The sequence below is a fragment of the Salvelinus sp. IW2-2015 genome, linkage group LG18 (assembly GCF_002910315.2).
Source record: "Salvelinus sp. IW2-2015 linkage group LG18, ASM291031v2, whole genome shotgun sequence".
Lineage (NCBI taxonomy): Eukaryota > Metazoa > Chordata > Actinopteri > Salmoniformes > Salmonidae > Salvelinus > Salvelinus sp. IW2-2015.
In genome coordinates, this window is record NC_036858.1 from 30,016,304 (window position 1) to 30,038,199 (window position 21,896).

General features: G+C 43.4%; 1 pseudogene; it reads right to left on the minus strand.

Annotated features, from left to right (window-relative positions):
• Positions 1-6: 6 nt before the first annotated feature.
• LOC139029200 (pleckstrin homology domain-containing family H member 2-like) lies at positions 7-21,101 on the minus strand (annotated as a pseudogene).
• Positions 21,102-21,896: the final 795 nt, after the last annotated feature.

The window sequence follows — 21,896 nt, forward strand, 5'->3', positions numbered from 1 at the left end:
GCGTGTCTATTTGATGAGCTGACAGAAGAACTCATTCTGTAGCTCTGGGTTGATCAGGCACACCTGCAAAGCACTCTGGGCTAGGGACATGTGGTAGTCAATTCCTGGAGCATCATTGATCACATTGATGAAGAGCTGGCATGTCTGGAAGAGAGGGAGAGTGGGGAATGTCAGTGACAATAACATTCTATAAATGTTTACAAATTAATACATTTTTTATATAGAAGTATTCACCCACTTTGTTATGGCAAGCCTAAATAAGTTCAGGAGTAAAAATGTGCAAATCACATACAAAGTTGCATGGACACACTCTGTATGCAATAGTATATATTTTTAAATACTATCTCAACTCGGTACCCAACACATACAATTATCTGTAAGGTCCATCAGTCAAGTAATGAATTTCAAGCACAAATTCAACCACAAAGACCAGGGAGATCTTCCAATGCCTTGCAAAGAAGGGCACCGATTGTTGGATAAAAAAATAAAATAGACACTGAATATCCCTTTGAGCATGGTGAAGTTATTAATTATGTTTTGGATGGTGTATCAAAACACCCAGTCACTACAAAGATACAGGTGTCCTTCAAAACTGAGTTGTCGGAGAGAAAGGAAACCGCTCAGGGTTTTCACCATAAGGCCAATGGTAATCTCTCATGGACAGATTCACGTGTAAATTGGAAGTGACAATTTTAGCAAAAATTTTACTTCTGGGTAACCAAGATTAGGCCAATGGTGATTTTAAAATAGTTACAGAGTTTAATGGCTGTAATAGGATACAACTGTGGATGGATCAACAACATTGTAGTTACTCCACAAATAACCAAAACGACATAGTGAAAAGAAGGAAGCCTGTACAGAATACAAATACTACAAAACATGCATCTTGTTTGCAACAAGGCACTAAAGTAATACTACAAAAAATGTGGCAAAGGAATTAACTTTCTGTCCTGAATACAAAGCGTTATGTTTGGGGAAAATCCAACACAACAAATCACTGAGTACCACTCTCCATATTTTTCAAGCATGGTGGTGGCTGCATCATGTTATGGGTATGCTTGTCATCGGCAAAGACTGAGGGACAATACCATAAAACACAAATTTAAACTGGAGTTGATACCAAGAAGACAGTGAATGTTCCTGAGTGACCTAATTACAGTTTTGACTTTGACAACTATGGTGTGGGGTGTGGCTTGTAAGCCCCTCCCGCATGATTTCAGCTCTTCGTCCGACTCATGTCGCCTGTCCACCTCCTTCACCCGAGCCTCCCACACCACTGTGAGCAAGTATGGTGAATGGGAAGATATGAGAGTAGAGAAGACATGTATATGGGTATAAGTGAATGAGTTGTGTACCTTATCTTCCTGACTGCGGAAGTAGTAGAATGTTTTACCAATGTGGGCACACCACACGTTCTGGGTTCAGAACAACAATGTTTTAAATATACCACCACCCAAAAGGGCACTTGACGAGTGGGAGGGCAAAGGGGCAGGTGCTCGTGCTCAGGTAGACCCCTATTTGTGCACGTGTCTGCACACACACACACACACAAGTACCTGGAGCACTTGCTTCCCATCGCCGTGGGCGATACTACTGGTGGCGTTAAACTCAATCTGACCCTGTGGTGTCCAGATGATATCACTCTGGGAAGACAATCACATGGGCTTGTTCAGTAAATGGCATAACAGTGAGAGTGTTACAGTTCATTGAACCAAATCACAGGACCAGTCATGAGACCCAGCTAGCAGATATGATCCCTTTGAAAGTGATGGGAACTTTTTTGGTTTCCCATTGGTTCTGGGAACGAGCCATACATTTTCTGACCTGTAAAACTTAACATTTTTTCTGAGAACATTTTACTATGGTTCCCAGAAAGTTTCCTGGGAGGTTTATTAATGTTCTGTAGAATATTTTGAGTTTTTCAATAACTTCCTTAACATTTTCAATAAGAATTTTAATAACACTGCTAGCTTATTTGGGGTTAACTTTTTAGAACTTTTTTTGTGTTTTTTGCAGAAAGTTTTTTTAATAGAACGTTCTCGCAACAATTTGACAACATAACTTTAAAAAGAAACCATGATGAGGAAGCTTGTAGGAAACATTATGCTGAAGTACTGAAATTCCCACAGAAGAATGTTGTTTTTTAACGTTCTCTGAACATTCCCAATGTCAAACCAGTTGGAGAACATTCCTAGAACATTATCAAAAATGTATTTAAATGTAAAGGTGTTTGAACTTTTAGGAAATGTTCTGTTAAAGTAATGAAATACTAAGAAAATATGTTCCAAAGCCAGGCAAATATCCTTCACCATTCCCAGAAAGTTGTTGGAAGGTTGTATGCAAAATATCCATAGGACAACCGCGCTCTCACCAAGCTCTAAGAGACATATGGTTCTCAGAACATTATGTGCTAGCTGGGTAGCCTGTACAGATGTAAGATCTTGAGCCAGTGGGAAATAGGAAAATAATCCTGCAGGAATTGTGAATTATTATGGGTATTGTAATTAATGAACATTTTTGTAGTGGTTACATTTTTTGTTAGGGCAAATCAAGTCTGAAATGGAAATTACACACGTTAAAAGCCTTTTTAAAATTCAAATGCACTACAAGTTTGCATTTCCTACTTTGCAGGAACATTCTCAGCAACAAAAGAGTGTTCAAAATAAGATAGAGCAGCTCTCAATCTTTGAGGACGAACCAAAGTCTCTTCCAAGTCTTCTTCAACATCTTCAAGAGGTACCCTGACTTCTCCATGGGTTCCTACAAACACCGGAGGTGGAGAGTGGTGTGTACAGTATCAGGTGTAGGGTATATGTGTAGACTGTGTCACTGTCTACTCCAAGTCAATATTCACTTCATAAGAAGGAATTCCCCTCAACGATGCTCACAAATTGGCCAAAACAAACATTATTTTCCATTGAGCCCCATTAGTTTAGTTATACAGAAACAACAAAATGTGCCGAAAAGCTGATGTGTAACGATCTTCGTCTGGAGAAAGAGAGGAGGACCAAAGCGCAGTGTGGTAAGTGTTCATGATGAAACTTTAATAGAACAAACTGAACACTGAAATACAAAACAATAAATTGAACGAACAAAAACCGAAACAGTTCCGTGTGGAACACACAGACACGGAAGACAACCACCCACAAAACACAACAGAAAACAGGCTCCCTAAATATGGTTCCCAATCAGAGACAACGACTAACACCTGCCTCTGATTGAGAACCATATCAGGCCAAACGAAAAKCCCAACATAGAAACACAAACATAGATAACCCACCCAACTCACGCCCTGACCATACTAAAACAAAGAACGTGACACCTGCACTGTGAATGTTTACATGGTGTGTTCAATAAAGACATGAAAACTTATTGTTTGTTATTAYTTTAAGCAGACTCTGTTTGTCTATTGTTGTGACCAATATGAAGATTTATGCAGAAATCCAGGTATTTCCGAAGGGTTCACATACTTTTTCTTGCCACTGTATATGCAGTATCAATTAATAAGGCTGWTGGAACAGATATTATATTCTTATTGGCAGACTCAACAGCCTTGGTTTCTCAAATGATTGCCTCGTCTGGTTCACAAACTACTTCTCTGATAGAGTTCAGTGTGTCAAATCGGATGGCCTGTTGTCCGGACCTCTGTCAGTCTCTATGGGGGTGCCACAGGGTTCAATCCTCGGGCCGACTCTTTTCTCTGTATACATCAATGATGTCGCTCTTGCTGCTGGTGATTCTCTGATCCACCTCTACGCAGACGACACCATTCTGTATACTTCTGGCCCTTCTTTGGAGACTGTGTTAACTAACCTCCAGACGAGCTTCAATGCCTTACAACTCTCCTTCCGTGGCCTCCAACTGCTCTTAAATGCAAGTAAAACTAAATACGTGCTCTTCAACTGATAACTGCCCGCACCTGCCCGCCCGTTCAGCATCACTACTCTGGACGGTTCTGACTTAGAATACGTTGACAACTACAAATACCTGGGTGTCTGGCTAGACTGTAAACTCTCCTTCCAGACTCACATTAAGCATCTCCAATCCAAAATGTAATCTAGAATCGGCTTCCTATTTCGCAACAAAGCATCCTTCACTCATGCTGCCAAACATACCCTTGTAAAACTGACCATCCTACCGATCCTCAACTTCGGCGATGTCATTTATAAAATAGCATCCAACACTCTACTCAAAAAATTAGATGCAGTCTATCACAGTGCCATCCGTTTTGTCACCAAAGCACCATATATTTCCCACCACTGCGACCTGTCCGTTGGCTGGCCATCGCTTCATACTCGTCGCCAAACCCACTGGCTCCAGGTCATCTACAAGTCTCTGCTAGGTAAAGCCCCACCTTATCTCAGCTCACTGGTCACCATAGCAGCACCCACTCGTAGCACGCGCTCCAGCAGGTATATCTCACTGGTCACCCCCAAAGCCCATTCCTACTTTGGCCGCCTTTCCTTCCAGTTCTCTGCTGCCAATGACTGGAACAAACTGCAAAAATCACTGAAGCTGGAGATTCTTATCTCCCTCACTAGCTTTAAGCACCAGCTGTCAGAGCAGCTCACAGATCACTGCACCTGTACATAGCCCACCTGTAAACAGCCCATCCAACTACCTCATCCCCATACTGTATTTATTTATCTTGCCCCTTTGCACCCCAGTATCTCTACTTGCACATTCATCTTCTGCACATCTACCATTCCAGTGTTTAATTGCTATATTGTAATTACTTCGCCACCATGGCCTATTTATTGCCTTTACCTCCCTTATCTTACCTCATTTGCACTTTTTGTATATAGACGTTTCTTTTTTTATACTGTATTATTGACTGTATGTTTGTTTATTCCATGTGTAACTCTGTGTTGTTGTATATGTCGAACTGCTGTGCTTTATCGTGGCCAGGTCGCAGTTGTAAATGAGAACTTGTTCTCAACTAGCCTACCTGGTTAAATAAAGGTGAAATAAATCAATTTAAAAAGATCAGAATGTTTAGCTTGTTGATAAACTATTATTTCTTCACACAGTGCGAATGTTCCAAAATACAATTTGCGGTAAAACATCTGTTCTAAAATGCACACCGCACAAGCGGTTTCATGGACAGTAATAGAAATATCCATTCGAAATTTTGAGAGGGGAGATCTAAAGATGTAACAACTATCATGGGTTGCTAATATGACTAGGATAATGCCTTTGGTTGCTAGACAATGAAGGAAAGTTGAATGAAGAACAGGAGAAAGGGAGAATGCATATGAGGAAGTCTTTATAAAATAATTGCCTCCACGTTTCTATGGTGGGYTTTTGGCTATAGGCTACTTTGAAGCAAAGAAAGACATGCCTCATAATATGAAGTAACATCCAGGTTTAAAACAATAAAGGAATAGGAAAAATTGAGCGATGCTAATGATAGGCCTAACCGTCTTCTGGTAGATGGAAAGGCTTTACCAAAAACCTTATTAATTAAATGTTAACTAGTTACAAAGTATCCTATGCCTACCTGGCAAAATTATATCATGATTATTTGRATCTATTTGCATCTATCCAGTTGTTTTGCAAACTCCATCGCTAGTGCTACAGAAACACTGCTAACCAAACAATAGTGCTAGGTGCCTGCACACTTGAATTAAAGAGTAACTACACTTTCTTAAAAAAAAATTGCATTGTAACTGCAGATAACAGTCAGAGTGCAGTATAACTGCAGTGTACAGCAATTACTGCGTCCGAAATAATACTGCAGTTACTGCACTTTTACTGCAGTTTCTTTTTTGTACGGGGCCTGTGGGGAAAACAACCTGTGGTCACCTTGGTTATGTCATTGGCTCACAGCAAAAACGTGACATTTTTCAAACGCAATTTTCTTTTTGTCTGCTTATTTTAGTCAATTACAAAACTACATTTAAGAAAAGTACAACATGTCTAAAGATGACGTTTCAACATTGCCTACTACCGAGCGTTCTCACTACTTAGAAAAACATAATATTGTAGGGCTTCCCTCATGCCCCTTTTAATGACGGTGCTAGCAACCACGTGAGTGAGTGCTGGCTAGCTACCGACCTGATACTTCAGGATATTGGCAGTGAGGCCCCTTATCTACTTCCCCAGAGTCTGATGAACTCGTGGATAGCCAATGCTAACTAGCAATATTGTGCTAATGCTAGTTAGCAATTGCGCTAGATCTAGTTAGCAACTTCCTTCAAAATGTACGCAGAGACATAAAAATTGTATCCACGAGTTTATCTGATTCTCCCTTACAAAAACATTTTGCAGTCAGATTACAGTATAACTGCAGTATGCTGCAAATAGAGTCCAAAATAGAGTCCAAAATAACACKGTTTTTTTACTGCAGTAAATTCGCAGTGTACTGCAGTTAGAGTGCAGTATACCTGCAGTTGAACTGCAGTACACTGCAGTTATTCTGCTGTCTTTTTTGTAAGGTGTTTGCCAAAATCTTGAAGTATCCCTTTAAGCTAGACATGACCAACAACACAAACAAACAGACTATACAGCTACAAGTAGTGAGTTACAAAGTTACAAACGGACTATACTTAACAAGTTGAATGTCTTGTGTGATGAAATGTTTTCCACACACATACTGTTTCACGTGCAGCCCACCTGGACACCAGGTCCGCACATTTCCCACTCTCCCACACCYAATAGCCTGAAGCTACAGGGCTCTTCTCGCAAGCTCTATTTCCCTAAATGGGAGCATTGCGAACCGTAGGTCGGGATTTTTGACCTGGTTACATGTACAGTTGAAGTCGGAAGTTTACATGCACTTAGGTTGAGTCATTAAAACTTTGTTTTTCAACTACTCTTCAAATTTCCTGTTAACAAACTGTAGTTTTTGCAAGTCGGTTAGGATATCTACTTTATGCATGGCAAAGTAATTTTTCCAACAATTGTTTACAGACATTGTTTCACTTGTAATTCACTGTATCACAATTCCAGTGGGTCAGAAGTTTACATACACTAAGTTGACTGTGCCTTTAAACAGCTTGGAAAAGTTCAAATGATGTCATGGCTTTAGAAGCTTCTGATAGGCTAATTGACATCATTTGAGTTAATTGGAGGTGTACCTGTGGATGTATTTCAAGGCCTACCTTCAAACTCAGTGCCTCTTTGCTTGACATCATGGGAAAATCAAAAGAAAACAGCCAAGACCACAAGTCTGGTTCATCCTTGGGAGTAATTTCCAAACGCCTGAAGGTACCACGTTCATCTGTACCAACAATAGAGATGAACGTACTTTGATGCGAAAAGTGTAAATCAATCCCAGAACAACAGCAAAGGACCTTGTGAAGATGCTGGAGGAAACAGGTATAAAAGTATCTATATCCACAGTAAAACGAGTCCTACATCGACATAACTTGAAAGGCCGCTCAGCAAGAAAGAAGCCACTGCTCCAAAACCGCCATAAAAAAGCCAGACTACGGTTTGCAACTGCACATGGGGACAAAGATTGCACTTTTTGGAGAAATGTCCTCTGGTCTGATGAAACAAAAATAGAACTGTTTGGCCATAATGACCATTTTGGAGGAAAAAGGGGGAAGTTTGCAAGCTGAAGAACACCATCCCAACCGTGAAGCACGGGGTGGCAGCATCATGTTGTGGTGGTGCTTTGCTGCAGGAGGGACTGGTGCACTTCACAAAATAGAGGGCATCATGAGGTACGAAAATTATGTGCATATATTGAAGCAACATCTCAAGACATCAGTCAGGAAGTTAAAGCTTGGTCACAAATGGGTCTTCCAAATAGACAATGACCCCTAGCATACTTCCAAAGTTGTGGCAAAATGGCTTAAGGACAACAAAGTCAAGGTATTGGAGTGGCCATCACAAAGCCCTGACCTCAATCCCATGGAAAATTTGTAGACAGAACTGAAAAGCATGTGCGAGCAAGGAGGCTACAAACCTGACTCAGTTACACCAGCTCTGTCAGGAGGAATGGGCCAAAATTCACCCAACTTATTGTGGGAAGCTTGTGGAAGGCTACCCAAAACGTTTGACCCAAACAATTTAAAGGCAATGCTGCAAATACTAATTGAGTGTACTTCTGACCACTGGGAATTTGATGAAAGAAACAAAAGCTGAAATAAATCATTCTCTCTACTATTATTCTGACATTTCACATTCTTAAAATAAAGTGGTGATCCTAACTGACCTAAACAGGGAATTTTTACTTGGATTAAATGTCAGGAATGATGAAAACTGAGTTTAAATGTATTTGGCTAAGCGTATGTAAACTTCCGACTCAACTGTACATTAACAGCACATCATGTCATGCGGGACTAGGTGGGTGAAGAATCAGACGCAGAGAGTCCACTGGGGAAAAGTGCTCTTTACTTCGGCACACAAAATGATAAGCCAACAATACAGGGCGCGGACAACAACGTGACAACCCAAAAACACAGGGTGCCAAGTTTAAGAAATAAATCCACCTCTACTAAAAACGCACACACGTAACATAAAGACAATCCCACACAAAACAAGGGCGGTCCACCTACTAAAAATAGGGAAGCTCATTAAACCAAACAGAAACACAGGTGAAATAATAAGACAAAACAAACAGACAAACGAAAAAGGGATCGGTGGCGGCTAGTAGGACGGTGATGACGACCGCCGAGCACCGCCCGAACAGGCAGGGGAGCCAACTCTCGGCGGAAGTCGTGACAGCAGGGTGGAAAAAGTATGTGAACCCTTGGATTTAATAACTGGTTGACCTTCCTTTGGCAGCAATATAACCTCAACAAACGTTTCTGTAGTTGCGGATCAGACCTGCACAATGGTCAGGAGAATTTTGACCATTCCTCTTTACAAAACTGTTTCAGTTCAGCAATATTTGGGATGTCTGGTGTGAACTGCTCTCTTGAGGTCATGCCACAGCATCTCAATCGAGTTGAGGTCAAGCCTCTAACTGGGCACTCCAGAAGGCGTATTTTCTTCTGTTGAAGCCATTCTGTTGTTGATTTACTTCTGTTTTTGGGTCATTGTCCTGTTGCATCACCTAACTTCTGTTGAGCTCAATTGGCGGACAGATAGCCTAACATTCTCCAGCAAAATGTCTTGATTACATGGGAATTCCTTTTTCCGGGGAATGATAGCAAGCTGTCCAGGCCCTGAGGCAGCCCCAAACCATGATGCTCCACCATATTTTACAGTTGGGATGAGGTTTTGATGTTGGAGTGCTGTGCCTTTTTTTTCCTCCACACATAGTGTTGTGTGTTCCTTCCAAACAACTCAACTGTAGTTTCATCTGTCCACAGAATATTTTGCCAGTAGCCGCTGTGGAACATCCAGCTGTACTTTTTATAAACTTCAGACGTGCAGCAATTCTTTGGACAGCAGTGGCTTCTTCCATGGTGTCCTCCCATGAACACGATTCTTGTTTAGTTTTTAAGTATCGTAGTCTCGTCAACAGAGATGTTAGCATATTCCAGAGATTTCTGTAAGTCCTTAGCTGACACTCTAGGTTTTTCTTACCTCATTGAGTATTCTGCGCTGTGCTCTTGCAGTCATCTTTGCAGGACGGCCACTCCTAGGAGAGTAGCAACAGTGCTGAACTTTCTCCATTTATAGACAATTTGTCTTACCGTGACTGATGACAATCAAGGCTTTTAGAGATACTTTTGTCACCTTTTCCAGCTTTATGAAAGTCAACTATTCTTAATCTTAGACCTTCTGAGATCTCTTTTGTTCGAGCATGGTTCACATCAGGCAATGCTTCTTGTGAATAGCAAACCCCAATTTTGTGAGTGTTTTTTATAGGGCTAGGCAGCTCTAACCAACATCTCCAACCTGTCTCATTGATTGGACTCCAGGTTAGCTGACTCCTGACTCCAATTAGCTTTTGGAGAAGTCATTAGCCTAGGGGTTCACATACTTTRCCCAACCTACACTGTGAATGTTTAAATGACGTATTTAATATAGACAAGAAAAAGACAATAATTTGTGTGTTATTAGTTGAAGCACACTATGTTTGTCTATTGTTGTGTGTCACACCCTGATCTGTTTCAACCGGTCTTTGTGATTGTCTCCAACCACCTTCAGGTGTCACCCGTTTTCCCCATTAGTCCCTGGGTATTTATTCCAGTGTTCTCTGTTTGTCTGTCAGTTTGTCTTGTCAAGTCACCCAGCGTGTTTTTCCGTGCGCCTGATTTTTCTTATCGCCCTTTTGCTAGTCCTCCCAGGTTTGACCCTTGCCTGCCTTGACTCTGAACCCGCCTGCCTTACCATACTGCCTGATTAAATTGTTTCTTCCCCTCATCAATCTACACACAATACCCCATAATGACAAAACAAAAACAGGTTTCTATAAATGTTTTGCAAATGTATTAAATAAAAACCCCGGAAATATACATTTACATAAGTATTCAGACCCTTTACTCAGTACTTTGTTGAACCACCTTTGGCTGCGATTACAGCCTTGAGTCTTTTTTGTATGATGCTACAAGCTTGGCACACCTGTATTTGAGGAGTTTATCCCATTCTTCTCAGCAGATCCTCTCAAGCTCTGTCAGGTTGGATGGGGAGCGTCACTGCACAGCTATTTTAAGGTCTCTCCAGAGACGTTCGATCGGGTTCAAGTCCGGGCTCTGGCTGGGCCACTCAAGGACTATAAGGGCACAAGGCGAGACCCAGATGCAGACGGGAGGCAGATGGTTAGAGTCCAAGATGTTTATTAACACTCCAAAAGGGAAGAGAATGTTTGTGGACTGGCAAAAAGTCAAAACCAGTTCACAGTTCCAAAAGGTACCTAATGGCAGGCAAGCTCGAGGTCAGGGCAGGCAGAATGGTCAGGCAGGCGGGAATGAAGTCCAGAAAAACAGGCAAAGGTCAAAACCGGGTTGACTAGTAAAAGAGAATAGAAAAGCATGGGAAAAACACGCTGGTTGACTTGAACATACAAGACGAACTGGCACAGAGAGACAGGAAACACAGGGATAAATACACCAGGGAAAATAAGCGACACCTGGAGGGGGTGGAGACAATCACAAGGACAGGTGGAACAGATCAGGGCGTGACAAGGATATTCAGAGACTTGTCCCGAGCCACTCTTGCGTTGTTTTGGCTGTGTGCTTAGGGTCGTTGTCCTGTTGGAACATGAACCATTTGCCCCAGTCTAAGGTATTGAGCGCTCTGGAGCAGGTTTTCATCAAGGATCTCTCTGTAGTTTGCTCCCTTCATCTTTCCCTCGATCCTGACTAGTCTCCCAATCCAATGCCGCTGAAAGACATCCTCACAGCATGATGCTGCCACCACCATGCTTCACCGTAGAGATGGTGCCAGGTTTCCTCCAGGCGGGATGCTTGGCATTCAGGCCAAAGAGTTCAATCTTGGTTTGATCAGACCAGAGGATCTTGTTTCTCATGGTCTGAGAGTCTTTAGGTGCCTTTTGGCAAACTCCAAGCGGACTGTCATGTGCCTTTTACTGAGGAGTGCCTTCCATCTGGCCACTCTACCATAAAGGCCTGATTGGTGGAGTGCTGCTGGTTGTCCTTCTGGAAGGTTATGGGTAGGGTACTTGGGAGTGAGGGCTGGGGTGAGGATGGGGCTGGGGTTGACGGAGGGGTCACTGGAAGAGGGCGAGGAGTCTAGTCTTTGAGACTGGAAGCGTTTTGTCGAGTCTGTCTGAGGATCAGTCCTCTAGCTTCCTCTCTCTGATCCCCTCCTTCTCCACCAGCCCCCCCTCCACGGACCCCGGCAGGTGGAAGTGGGGGGCGCTTGGTGCGCTCCATGTCACCGTCGAACAGAGAGCTGCTGTCATTGGACGCAGTGAGGTAGGTGTCGCTGCCGGGACGACTGCACTGCAGCGTACATACACCCCCTTCACACACACCTCCCCCGTCTCACTCTTCATGTCTATATAATGTAATATACTATGTAACAATAACGCACTACTAAATAACTACTCTGTACTAAATCGAGTTCTTCCATTGTGGTCCTGGGGACCTAGAGGGTGTGCAGGAACCTACAGGGCTTTTGTTCCAGCCCAGTACTAACACTCCTGATTCAACTAATCAAAGGTATTATGCTTAGTTGATAAGTTTATTATGGTGTGTTAGTGCTGGAGAGGATCTAGAACCTGCACACTCTGTGGGTCCCCGGGACCAGGAGTAAAAAACATAGTACTATACTGAACAAAAATATAACAACATGCAATAATTTCAATCATTTTACTGAGTTACAGTTCATAGAAGGAAATCAGTCAATTGAAATACATTCATTAGGCCCTAATCTATTGATTTCACATGACTGGGCAGAGGCTCAGCATTGGGTGGGCCTTGGGGGGCATAGGCCCACCCACTGGGGAGCCAGGCCCAGCCAATCAGAATGAGTTCTTCCCCTCAAAAGGGCTTTATTACAGACAGAAATACTCCTCAGTTTCATCAGCTGTCCAAGTGGCTGGTCTCAGATGATCCTGCAGGTGATGAAGCCGGATGTGCAGGTCCTGATCTGGCGTGGTTACATGTGGTCTGCAGTTGTGAGCCCAGTTGGACGTACTGACAAATTCTCTAAAATTATGTTGGAGGCGGCATATGGTAGATAAATTAACATTCAATTCTCTGGCAACAGCTCTGGTGGACATTCCTGCAGTCAGCATGCCAATTACCCGCTCCCTCAAAATTGACACATCTGTGGCATTGTGTTGTGTGACAAAACTGCAGATTTTAGAGTGGCCATTTATTGTCCCCAGCACAAGATACACCTGTGTAATGTTCATGCTGTTTAATCAGCTTCTTGACAAGKCACACCTGTCCGGTGGATGGATTATCTTAGCAAAGGAGAAATGCTCAGTAACAGGGATGTAAACAAATTTGAGCACAAAATTTGAGAGAAATAAGGTTTTTGTGCGTATGGATAATGTGTGGGATCTTTTATTTCTGCTCATGAAACATGGGACCAACACTTTACATGTTCCGTTTATATTTTTGTTCAGTATACATTGATAGTCATGGAAATGATCGGTGGTGGTSATCCAGTAGATATGTGGAGTGAGGAGGTAGGGACTGACTGGTGTTTTTTCCCCCTTTGGCCTCTCCCTCAGGCTGGGTGCTGAGGGTCCTCTGGGTGGGCTCGGGCCTGTTAGGAACTGGGGGGATTTCCCTTGTACCTGTAAACAGCCAAACGTCAGGCTGCTGAGACGCTGGGCCTCCCCTGGCTTGGACTGGACACCACCTTCTGCAGCTGACATCATGGCAGTGATTCTCTCGTTAACACAGGTGTGAGTGTTGATGAGGACAAGGCTGCCTAGTGATATATTGTATAAGGGCAGTGAAGCCAGTGGTACACAGCAAATCCTGTCTGATCAAGGAAGTTGTTATATGGGCATTTCAGTAAACCTGCCTAGTGATATATTTTATAAGGGCAGTGAAGCCAGTGGTACACAGCAAATCCTGTCTGAACTGGTCTAGTCCACTCTGTCTTCCAACTCTGGCTGAGGGAGGGAAGGCCTTGGGCCTATTCACAGCAGAGAGTAGAGGCAGACTGTACACACACACTACCCTAACTGTGGCCAGTGGTGTGCCAGCTGGACCAAAGGGTGTGTTCTGATCCAAAACACACATGAAACCTGCAAATAGGTCACCACGCACACACACAGACACATGAACACAAATGCACGCACATGCACGCAGAGACGCAGGCACACACTTAGCCACATCTTCTTAGAAATTATTCTCTACAGCCCAAGGTCATCCACAAATGACAAACCACAGCTTTCTGTCAATTCACACATATAGCATCAGGCAGAGAATATAACTGTAATCATAGAGAGTACAGCTGGAGAAAGGGAGAAATTACACTCATGCACACACTGCCATCTCGGTCTTCAAGGCTGAATRACTGTCCATCGTTTCCTGAAAAGCTCTGATGGGACTTTGTTAATGATAGTTACTGGAGTAGTTTGGTAATCTGTGTTATGGCCCATTAGCAAGTCCCAGTTCCAGTCAGACAACCACTCCTCCTGTCTCCTACTGTAGGCTATGTCTTCGCCATCCAACGTCTACCTGGGGCGGCAGGTAGCCTAGTGGTTAGAGCTTTGGGCCAGTAACCGAAAGGTCGCTAGATCGAATTCCCGAGCTGACAAGGTAAAAATCTGTCATTCTGCCCCTGAACAAGGCAGTCAACTCACTGTTCCTAGGCCGTCATTGTAAATAAGAATTTATTCTTAACTGACTTGCCTAGTTAAATAAAGGTTAAATYAAAAACAATAAAAAAAACAATGTCAACATAAACACAGAAGGTTTACACAATTGAAGCACAAAAACATGCTCAACTTAGCTGCCCCTAACATCTCTCCATCACTCCACCCTGCAACCTCTCCACTGGATCCAAACTCCAGTTTGTCTGGAATTCTAGGCCTGCCTTGTTGTGGTCAGCCAGCCAGCATGCACCCCACACACATACAACCCTCTAGCCAGCTCCTAAAGCCCTCCTCTGTAACCAGCAGGCCTACACTACATCTCTAGTGGTAACAACTGATTTCCATGCAGTGGTTCCATCAGATTATACTTCCACACAGCAGACACTTGACTACTAGTGAGAGGGAGGATTCTGCTGAGCAGAGTGAGGAATTACACCATGACATTCAGTGGGGGGGGGGGGTCTCTATTGAGGTGCACGAAAAAAGAAAATGTATGGTGCAAATAATAAAGACAATTTAAACTGTAAAAATGAATGACCTTTTAATGTGGCYTAAACACAACCAGTTTTGATATTTTCATCCGATTGTCAAACAAATCACTTCAAACAAAGTATTCTACCTGTGCAGATTTGTCCACTCCCAAAAAATACCAGCATCCAAACTGAGTGTATACGCGCGCCATTCGATGAATGGAAATCTGTTACGAAACGTCAAACAGTGTGCCTAATGACATTCAGCGATTGCGATTGATTAGGCCTAGATGAATTGATGCGTCTTGCTGACAAATGTACCTTTTTTTGTAGCCTGAAAAGTTTGGGACACCTGAAATTGGTCTGAAACGGAATGGTCGATACTTGAAATGCCTTTCTGAAAAAGGTGAGTAAATGGTGTTTACTTGCGTTTARCCTCCACCACTGCCGGTAGCCTAACCTCTCAGCCGAGGCAGTTTTACACACATGAACACACACAGAACAGGTAGCCTACATTCAATATAATACATGAGTTGAATCAAAACATGTTTTACACTCTAGTTCATGAGTCCATAATTCATGAGTTAATACTTGCTACAGTCGTGTTATTTAGGTGATGCYTTACCGCTGATGTGTTTACTTTAGTTTGCATCCTATAGGAGAGCCTGGGATGTAAAGGCTACTTGACATCATTCGACAACGTACACGTTCAATTTGTTATAATTTGGTACAACTTGTTACTTAAGACCAACCTTGTCTGCCGTTAGCTCTCTGATTTTGATTTTCTGTACCCGGAACTTCATGAGCAGGGCTTCCAGGACGAAACACTTCTCCTTCCAGTCCTCCTGTCCTAGGGCCTCCTCTGCCTTCACCATGCCCCCTGTCCCTTTCTCTGTGGAACACAGGGGTGAGAATTCGAAATCCTATTATCTCAAAGGCTCTTAAAACAATGCCAAACTATCCTTGGCCTTCACCTGATTCTCGCGTGGTTATACTTTCTGATGAGCCTGATAAGCCCATTTCCCAAAATACAGAGATTCGGAAAGTATTCAGACAACTTGATTTTRCCCCCACATTGTTACGTTACAGCCTTATTCTAAAATTGATTAAATACATTTTTCCCTCATCAATCTACACACAATACCCCATAATGATGAAGCAAAAACAGGTTTAGACATTTTTGCAAATGTATTAAAAATAAAAAACAGAAATACCTTATTTACATAAGTATTCAGACCCTTTGCTATGAGACTCATCCCTCATCAATCTACACACAATACCCCATAATGATGAAGCAAAAAGAGGTTTAGACATTTTTGCAAATGTATTAGAAATAAAAAACAGAAATACCTTATTTACATAAGTATTCAGACCCTTTGCTATGAGACTCGAAAATTAAGCTCAGGTGCATCATGTTTTAATTGATCATCCTTGAGATGCTTCTACAACTTGATTGGACTCCACCTGTGGTAAATTCATTTGATTGGACATGATTTGGAAAGGCACACACCTGTCTATATAAGGTCCCACAGCTATGAGGTCAAAGGAATTGTCCTTAAAGCACAGAGACAGGATTGTGTTGAGGCACAGATCTGGGGAAAAGTACAAAAATAATTCTGCCGCATTGAAGGTCCCCAAGAACACAATGGCCTCCATCATTCTTAAGTGGAAGAAGTTTGGAAGACTCTTCCTAGAGCTGGCTGCTCGGCCAGACTGAACAATCAGGGGAGAAGGGCCTTGGTCAGGGAGATGACCAAGAACCCGATGGTCACTCTGACAGAGCTCCAGAGTTCCTCTGTGGAGATGGGAGGATCTACCAGAAGGACAACCATCTCTGCAGCACTCCAACAATCAGGCCTTTGTGTTAGAGTGGCCAAACAGAAGCCACTCCGCAGTAAAAGGCGCATGACAGCCCGCTTGGAGTTTGCCACAAGGCACCTAAAAACTCTCAGACCATGAGAAACAAGATTCTCTGGTCTGATGAAACCAAGATTGAACTCTTTGGCTTGAATGCCAAGTGTCACGTCTGGAGGAAACCTGGCACCATCTCTACGGTGAAGCATGTTTTTCAGCGGCAGGGACTTGGGAGACTTGTCAGGATCGAGGCAAAGATGAACGGAGCAAAGTATAGAGAGATCCTTGATGAAAACCTGCTCCAGAGCGCTCAGGACCTCATACTGGGGTTCACCTTCCAACAGGTCAATGACCGCTAAGCACACAGCCAAGACAAAGGAGTGGCTTGGGACAAATGTCCTTGAGTGGCCCAGCCAGAGCCCGGCCTTGAACCCGACCAAACATCTCTGGAGAGACCTGACAATAGACAATAGCTGTGCAGCAGCGCTCCCCATCCAACCTGACAGATCTTGAGAGGATCTGCAGAGAATAATGTGAGAAACTCCCCAAATACAGGTGTGCCAAGCTTGTAGCGTCATACCCAAGAAGACTCGATGCTGTAATCGCTGCCAAAGGTGCTTCAACAAGGTACTAAGGGTCTGAATACTTATACATTTTAAATACAAAAAAATAGTTTTTAAAAGTAGCTTTAACTTTTGAAATCCTGTTTTTGCTTTGTCATTATGTGGTATTGTGTGAAGATTGATGATAGGGGKAAAAACTATTTAATACATTTTAAAATTAGGTTGTAATGTAAGAAAATGTGTAAAGTCAGAAAATGTGTAAAGTCAAGGGGTCTGAATACTTTCCAAATGCACTGTATGTTTTGATTGTTAATACATTGGAAGATTGCATGATGGTACTCTAATGATGATTTTGAAAAAATTGCTTGAAATGCATGAGCTCTGCTTATTTTTTTTTCTTCAGGCTGTACACACTTCATCAGTCTCTCATTCACAATTTGACAAGCACTTGATAATGCCTCAAATTTCCCAGCGGCATCCCCATCCCCCGGCATCCCCCGATCCCAAATTAATACATCAAAAAAACTGATCAGAAAGTTTAGTGTAAAATGTTGATAATCAATTAGGCTATTTCTTCACATTATAAGCGCAGCAATGCGCACATGGCAGTAGGCTATAAGCGCGACTCTTCCATTAGGTAATATTGTCACCCATCAGTCTATTCTTGATTTAATCTTGTCTTTACATATACTAAATAATGAGTGAAATTTGTTTTGATTTAGGATGGACCATTATCATGCACCTGTCTCGAAAGAGGGGGAAAAAATACATGTCATCTATGCACTTAGATTGTCAAAGCTCAAAAACGGGGGCAGGCAAACGACAGGTCAAGGGCAGGCAGAGGTCAGTATTCCAGAGCAGAGTCCGAAAGGTACAGAACGGCAGGCAGGGTCAGGGCAGGCAGAATGGTCAAAAACTGGAGAACATGAACTAGAGCAAGACAGAAGCAAGGGAAAACCGCTGTTAGGCTTGACAAAACAAAACAAACTTGCAACAGACAAACCGAGAACACGGGTATAAATACACTGGGGATAATGGGGAAGATGGGCGACACCTGGAGGGGGGTGGAGACGAGCACAAAGACATGTGAAACAGATCAGGGTGTGACATAAATAGCGAATGGAGGACGTTTTTCAAGTGGTTCATTTTCATGCCAGTCAGGTAGGCTATACTCCTGTTGTAAAGAGAAGCAATGTGCTTAATATTAGGAAAGATGAGAAATAAATATAGTAGGCCTAGCCTATAGAAAGCTGATGGGATCTTCCTCTTAAGCGGCATCACACTGATTTCTCACGCAATTGCATAGCCTGTATAAATGTTGCACAACATGTGCTCATGGGTTTTCATTAAGTGTTTCATTAGATTTTAGTTTACATTTGCATAGTCAGTCATTAGAGGGACAATAAAGTGCTGAGTACCAGGCAGTTAGCAAGTTTGGTAGGCTACTAATGACCATCAGCAGCATCAGAGCTTGGAGAAGCCTAATTACCTGATACGGTCACGTGGATTTGATTGTCTTTGTGACTCGAGACCGCCGGTGTGGCCTGTAATATGGTCACACAACACCCTAGTCACAAATCCTGTTCCAGGAGAGCTAAGCCAGGGTGTGCAGGCTTTTGTTCCAGCAACACACCACACCTGACTCAACTACTCAATGTGCCAAGTATAACTTCTGTAGCTTGATATCTCACGACGAAACCCTGGTTGTTGTGTCACAGGTTCAAATCATGGTGACAAACAAGAAAACTGTAAAAGTGGAGGCTGTGGTCTTGAGAGGTAAGCAGATGGAATTGGTGTTAGCGCCTGATTATTTTGCCTAAACATCAGACTGTTATGGTTACTCCATGGATATCAGTCTGAAAGAAGTCTGTAAAAGAGCAAGCCAGAATGTTGAATAAATGATTTGAGTGTACTCTACCGGTTGCGATGCTGTTGGTCCTTTTGGAGTAGGAGGTGGATATCGGGTATACACGGAAAGTGTTGTTTACCAACTTTTTGCGGCGCCGGTAGGTTCTGTCACTTGTATTTTCAATCTCTTGACTCATTGCATGTGATGCACTATGTAATAAGAAGCCGTTTCCTCTCATCAGTGGGAAGATTTTGCCATTTGGTCTGTGTATTCGGTACAGAGCAGCGGTAGGTAAAGTCGGTTAATTAACTACTCTTGTGGATAGTTTTGCAACATTTAGGGGGGGGGGGTGGGGTTGAGCTGACTGGCAGGTTTGCGTGCTAGCCGCACTGTTCTAACTAACTATAAGTTTACTAGTGGAGTGCGCAGCGGTCTAAGGCACTGGGCATCGTGTAGAGGCGTCACTACAGACCCTGGTTAGATCACGGGCTGGTAAGCAATCGGCGTGATCAGGAGTCCGTAGGGCGAGCACATTGGCCAAAGTCGTCGGTTTTTTAGATTTTTAATTTATTTTCCTTTATTTAATAGGCAAGTCAGTTAAAGAACACTTCTTATTTACAATGACGGCCTCCCTGCCAACCCTAATCCAACAAGCTGGGCATTCTGCGCCACCCTATGGGACTCACCTGATCAAGGTTTTGGTTACAGCAGAGACACATGAATCTTGAATCAAGATCCTGCTGCCTAAATTTGTTTTGTCTGTTTTAACATTTTGGAAATACCGTATACGCCGGTATGGTACTGGAATGATGGAATGAAAATCTGGTTAACGCCCAAATCAGCAACGTGGTGAGGTTGACATAAATGAAAATGTGTGTGAGGAGGTAATTGGATGACAGTAGATGTTGTTTTTGTGTTCCGTCGTAGAGATATTGTAAGCCTTATGTTGGCAGTGGGTACATCTTGTTCTCTGGCTGGTCTATTGTGTTGTGTCTCTCCAGGAGTGGTCTCAGGTGAGCAGTGTGAGGGGTGTCTGGGTTCTCCCAGGACTGTTGACTGCTGGCTCATGTAGCTTCTGCAGGCGCGAACCCCAGTGGGCACGGGTACATTACACGTCTCTTCGGGGTCAGTTAAGGCTGGAATAAGGTTGTGCGGTTTTTGTTCCAGCCCAGCACAACCACACCTGATTTCAACTACTCAACTGCTGATCAACACCTTGACGAGTTGAACAGGTGTTACGGCTGGGTTGGAAGTGGAACCAAAGCCTGCACATCCAGGACCAGGGATTGTGACCACAGCTCTGTCTTTCCAGTAGATTAGCAAACATGTTATAGAATTGCTACTCTCTTTAATCTACATGTTCTCTCTGCAATCTGCAGTGCCCTGAGCTCTGTACCAGACAGGCTGCAGGAGCAGACTGTTGGTTGGCTGTCCGGGTGCCTGTCTGACTGTCTGTCCACTCTCGGCTCAGACCACACCGCATACCCATATCTGATTGACTCCCATCACATCTTGCCTAGGCGGCTTCCCACTCGGTACGTATGGAATCTCCTCACTTAGGCTGTCTCTTGTGTTTGGTATAATTTTTAAAAGATACACTTCATCCACAGTTCATTATATATCGAATGTTCTATTGCCTTTCAGGTGAAAGGTGTATACAGTCTGCTAACAGAAGGTGGGTGCTTTGTTTTCCTTCAGGTTATTATCAAACCTGCTCAGGATGATGAGCTCAAACACAGAAACATTTTTCCCGGAGTTCATTGATGTCTTTAGTTAATATGCCTCTCCCTCTGTTCTTCTCTCCAGTGTTACAGTTCCTCCYGAAGGCCTTAAGTGAATATCTCCAACAGGTAAGACATCCTGTGCTCCTAAGTCTTGGTACTCTGGACCCACAGGACGGCATGCCTTTGTTCCAGCTCGGTAGTAACACACATGATTCAACTATTCCAGGACTTAATTAGTTGGGTGGTTAAATTAGCTGTGTTTGGGCTAAAACAAAAGTGGCACCGGTCCCAAGTATCAGGATAGGAAAAACATGTGGTGCGTGGCCTCTGACTGACTTGTGTGTGTGTATGTCGCCCCCTGCTGTCTTAGTGGTCTAGCTAGCAGGTCGCCATGTGGTACAGGCCTAGCTCGTGTTTAGCTGCGGCCAAGGCCTCCATGCTGGTAGTGCAGAGGTCCCAGGAGTCCATCAGCGCCACCCTACAAGGCTTACCCATCTTTACTGCACCTTGCAGCTGACCCTTAGTGGCCTACTGGACTGCTACACACACATCCTCACAGATGGTGAGGACCGTGTATGTTACACCAGGGGTGTGGTCACTAGGAAACCGACAGAAACGGGCAGGGACCTACCTGAATTTGTCCAATAGAAACTCTCGTTTTCARTGTAAAATGATTCCCGTTTGGAGTAAACGGTCTCCGTTGCAGAACTTTTGCAACTGTTAGCCACGGTTTGCTATGGTCTTGGTCTGAATGAATACACTCCAGGTTACTCAACATTAGCTCATAAAGTGTGAGCACTCAGCTTTTAAGTAATGAGTAGGCTCCCCCCCACTCTCTTTTTCTCTATAGATTGTGTGCAGTCGGTCCAGAGCATGGTTGGCCAGGTGTGTCATGGGGAGTGGAGATAGTGGCCGCAGGGGTGAGTGACTACACCCCATACACTCACAAGTACACTGAATGACTCATTTTGATTGGATTCATTTTCGTTGTTCATTGATAGTAATGGCCATGATGTTGATTTCTTGAACTTTTTGTATGTTTTTGTCTGTCCATCTGCTTCTCTAGGTGGCAGGTCTCCTGCAAGGTTCAGAACAGGTTGGTGAGTGCGCCCCCGTGTCGCTGAGACAAAGCTGTACGGGGCTATATGACAGTGGCCGTCCCYCGGGTGTGTCTCTGTACCTGTGTCACGGGGCCCTGGCTATGCTGAACTGGAGGATCTTGTTTCTCATGGTCTGAGAGTTTTTAGGTGCCTTTTGGGAAACTCCAAGTGGGCTGTCATGTGCCTTTTA